Below are 4799 nucleotides of genomic sequence, written 5' to 3' on the forward strand. Positions count from 1 at the left end.
TTATTAAATATGATTTGAGCGTACAGTGGGCTCACTCTATGATGTCTTGTCCTTGAGGCAAGACCTTCCATTGATATCTTTTATTAGGCTCAAGATGATTAACAGCAGGCAGGGTGAATGCAAACCTTTGTCTATCCTGGAGGCACAGAGGGATGGAAAAAAAAGCAATCCTTAATATCCAATATCAAGATTCTCCATTGTTTAGGTGCCACGGACCGGGACTTCTCTGTATAACCCTGGCTATCCTGGAACTCACTCTGTAGCCCAGGATGGCCTTGAACTCAGAAATTTGCCTGCCTCTGCCTCCCAAGTGCTGGGATTAAAGGCGTGTGCCACCACCGCCCGGCTCTGCCTCGCAGGTACTGGGATTAAAGGCTTTTGACAAACACATCAGACACCAGCGTGCAAGGTCTGAGTGTATTTCTTTAAAAATGACATGAAGCTTTTACAATCATTGCAAAAGAGAAATAAAAAATCTGGCAGCTCAACAGTTGAGGCACCTCTGAGGCTATGCATACTGGGTCTAAAACAGCAGCTATCTCTTCTGAACTGGTACTGTATCCCCCCAGGCCCAAGTGCTCTGCGAGAGATACATGAATCTGAGTCCTAGCCCATCTAAGTTCTAGTGCTAGGATTAAAGGCATGTGCCACCAATGCTTGGCTCTTATGCTAAACAGGGATTACAATCTGAAAGAAAGCTAGCTCTGACTAAGGTGACCTTGGCTTAAGAAAGTTCCTCAACTATATTATTTTTCTAGGCCAGTGGAGGTTAGCCCCAGGGAACACTTGTTAATCTAGTTAAGCTTTGGTTCCCTGCCCCCAACGCTGGAGGCTAATAGTTTGAATGGCTTAACATTCCAAGCCAGGGTTTGACTCGGACTTTGAAACATTGAAGGTCAGAAAACCTTCTTTTTTTTTTTTTTTTGTTAGCTGTTAAAGAAAATGATATCTTGGTGAGTTCTTAGCACACTATTACGAGGACATATCTGGGCCACCTCTGAGTTTGGGGTGCCAGGCGACTTTCTTTTAAATGTTCTATCTCTTCACTATGCCCTTTTACAGTCCTTCCGCAACATTCCTTTTTCTTACACTTTATCATCTACCTGCACTAGTTTTCTTAATGGCTTGTCCTACATCTCTTCTAACTTTCATTGTCTTTCAACTCCATCAGGAATCCAGGAATGACTGAATAATAGAGAATATATAGGAAACCTAACACAGCTTCTAAAAATATTGCCAATTGATAGAGACTGCTGGACCCCTAGACAGTCCTTACTTCAAAACGTTGGAACATCAATCTTCAGCCTTTGGGCCTGTGAGTGTCTGGAAACAGGAGCATTAAGGACTCACCTACTCTGTCTTGGCAAATATAAGCTGTCCTAGGCCTGTGTGTCCTCTTGGGACAGTACCGTCTGCAGATGAAGACGCAACTTTTGCCTAGTGGCTATCTCGCCACAGCTGGAGCAGCTCCAATGATGCTCAATTTCTTCTTTGAGTCTGAGAAAGGGGTACTGTCAGGCACAAACAAGTCTCTAGCCAGATGAATAAATAATATCAAATCCCACATTCTGTGGATTTCTGATGTTTCTGAAAACCAACCAACTATGTAAAGTAATCTGGACTATTGTCTGTGAACTACTCTCAGCGATTTTTAATTAAAATCTTGAAATCACCCTAACAATAAACTCAGAGCCATGAATTTGCTAATTTGGCCCTAAACTCACAGGTCTAAATGTCTCAGATCTGTCTATAATAGCAGTAAAAGAAGGACTGGGCCTAAGCCCTGTCTTCTAGGGAAATAAAAGAATTACTTATAAGCCTACAGACAACTCTTACTGAAACCAGAAATCTCTTACGTGAATATCCGCATCTTTTCACAAAAACAAAGCCTTTACTCGTGAATATAAAGTGATCTGGGTGGTATTTGGGTTCTCAGTGCCTCAAAATCTCCAAATAAGAAAGTATCCACTTCTGATATAAAAGACAAGATAAAATTCCTTATTTTGCTATTGCTAAGAGTGCACCAGCTGTTCCAGGTGCATTTGACCAAGGAGCAGCAGGGAAGGCATCTCCCATTGGCTCAGTAACAGACAACTGTATGTGCAAAACAGTCTCCTCCCAGCAACAGATGTTTCATCCAGTCACCTGATCACCAAGCTTCCATTCCAAAGGGACATGAATTCTAGGCTCTCTAAATCCCATTCATCTAGTAGAGACACAGATCTTTACGTTCCAGGGAGTTGTGTGCCCACGATATGGGCATGATTCCTCCCACCTCTCCCCCAAGCCGTGGGATGACTCTACCCTCTGGGCTCCTGGCCTTGATACATTCCTCAACATTTCCGACTCACTCTCCCTGCCACCTGCCTACCATGCTTGGCTCCCACACACACTACTTTCCCCTGCTTTTCTCTGTGCCACGACCATCCAGTTTCTTCCAAGGGCATTCTCTATTGTTCTAGCTCTCCCTAGATTTTCTCATTTGCTAGCAAAAAGGCCCCTACAGCTACCAGGGCCTCCAGTGCCACAGCCCCCGTCAGCACTGTCCTCACTGACACCCAATTCCCCTCCTGCAGAAGCCATGCCCCCTCCAGTGCCCTGTCCCATCATAGAGCTGTGAACCCCGCCCCCCCCCAGTCCCCACTGCTGTAGATCCAGCCAGCCAGGCATGTCTCCAGGTAGGCCACCATCCAATCCTGCACTTGTCCCACCAATGGCTCCATTTCTTTGTTGACACTCTCAGCACACAGGGCAGCCCCAAAGACAAAGAATGCTGGCCCTTGGAAAAGTTCATCGGATACCTAGGTGAAGAGTTGCTGGGCTGAGCCTGGGGTCACGTGTAGCTGAGTGGCCAGGTCAGAGATGGTGCAGTGGAAATGGGTCTCAAACTCGTCTCCAGCAGCCTGCATGGCTTGGTGGAGCAGGTTGGCTGCTGGGCCTTCCCCAGGGCCAGCTCCATAGACATAAACCTTCTGCCTCAGCTTATAGCCTACAAAGTCAGCCACTAGAGCCTGTGTGTCTGGAGTTGAGACTGGGATCACCATCCGGGCTGCCAGCCTGAATGGCAGCTCTTAGGACCCAATGCTGGTGGCAGGGAGCCCTCAGCTGAGGGCTTTTATCCTCCTGGGTAGAGTGGAGCCCTGGAAAGGGAAGGGAGAGAGAACTAGGTGGAAAAGGCCAGGGATCTGGATCTGGCCCAGAAAGAACTGGAGCTGCAGCGCCTGGGACTAGGCCCCTACCTCCAACACTTTGCCTGCTGTGGGACGTATTCCATGTTTAATGACTGCCCTCTCGGGAAACCCAGGACCACAGGATTCCTGCTGACATCATCTTTATTCCCAGTTCCCCCAAGAGCAGCCCAAAGACCCAGCGGCAGCAGCCCTAGCCCCAACACTGTCCATCAGTCAAGGGAGGTATAAGTCGTCAGTCCAAGGTCCAAACATACACAGAAAAACAGTTACCACACAGACAACTCCACTTTGCCAGGTCCATGACACAGAGAAAGACAATTGGGCCCAGACATCAGGTGCTCCTGCACACACAGATAATCAAAGCACAGGGTTGCTCGGCCATACCTGCCATGCCTCCAAGATGAACTAGTTACAAAACACAGACAGAACAAACACACAAAAAGACCCATCTCAATCGCCAATGCCAACCCCACCTCAGAAAAACAGATGGCTGGAACTTTAAAGGTCTGATGGCCTGGAGAACAGACGGACCCTCGAGGAGTGTTAATGTTTTTCCCCTGGCCTCCCAAGGGTCCTCTAGGCATCCCCAAGGATCCCAATCTCCATTGGGACATCTCCCAGGGTGGCAGCTGGTGATCCTGGCATGTCTACCGATCAGCCCCCTTTCCTCCTCTCGAGGTCAGGGAGTCGCTGTCCCCTCTCAGGATGCAACTGACCGCAGAGAATGAAAGCAAAAAAATAAATTCACAGATTTCAAACGAACAGACAGATCACAAATAAGAACTCAAACAGACAGTTCACAAATAAGAACTCACCCCCAAGGGGTCCTCGGAGTCAAGGGTGGTTGTAAATCCTGGGATTAGCTCCCACAATGAAAGACCCCCTCTAGGGGAGACCCTCTCTCAAGTCGCGGGATAACACGGCCACCCAAAGACTCACAACAGACCAATCTTGATGCAAACAGCATGAGGTTTATTCGGGGGAAGCCAGTGCACTGGGGCCATGCTCGTAACCCATGCAGGGGCAGAGGAGCTCAACCCAGAGCACAAGAAGTGTAGGGTATTTAAAGGAAAAAAACCACAAACCAGGGGGAGTGAGGGGTAACCAAGGAAACATAACATAAAAACAGTGGAAAATTTCAGAAGTACCCAACACATGATTTAGTCAGGGTCATGAGGAAAACATCCTGCATACTCATTATTCTCAAGAATGTGGTTTTATTGTTATTCACTTTGTGGTTGACCACTTCCTGGATAACTTACATCCTGCCTTTGTGGTCAACCAGTTCCTGGAACTAGCTGGCCTACATTCTTGGCTCATTTTAGAGAAAATTTTCCATGCCCTTTAAGTAAAAGCGTATACACTATATATTTCACTAAATATACCCTTCTATCCTTCACTGTCTTCAGGCACACCAGAACAGGGCATCAGATCTCATTACACATGAGCCACCATGTGGTTGCTAAGATTTGAACTCAGGACCTTTGGAAGAACAGTCAGTGCTTTTAACCGCTGAGCCATCTCTCCAGCTCCACAATTGCCTTTTAACTCTAATTTACAGGGGATCTGAACCCTCTGGCCTCCAAGGGCACCTGCACTCAGTTGGAT

At 47.3% G+C, this 4799-nt stretch overlaps 1 pseudogene; it reads right to left on the reverse strand.

The window, feature by feature from the left end:
* Positions 1 to 2468: 2468 nt before the first annotated feature.
* On the reverse strand, positions 2469 to 3139 carry LOC116101384 (annotated as a pseudogene).
* Between the last annotated feature and the right edge of the window lie 1660 nt (positions 3140 to 4799).

The sequence above is a fragment of the Mastomys coucha genome, unplaced genomic scaffold, assembly GCF_008632895.1.
Source record: "Mastomys coucha isolate ucsf_1 unplaced genomic scaffold, UCSF_Mcou_1 pScaffold21, whole genome shotgun sequence".
Lineage (NCBI taxonomy): Eukaryota > Metazoa > Chordata > Mammalia > Rodentia > Muridae > Mastomys > Mastomys coucha.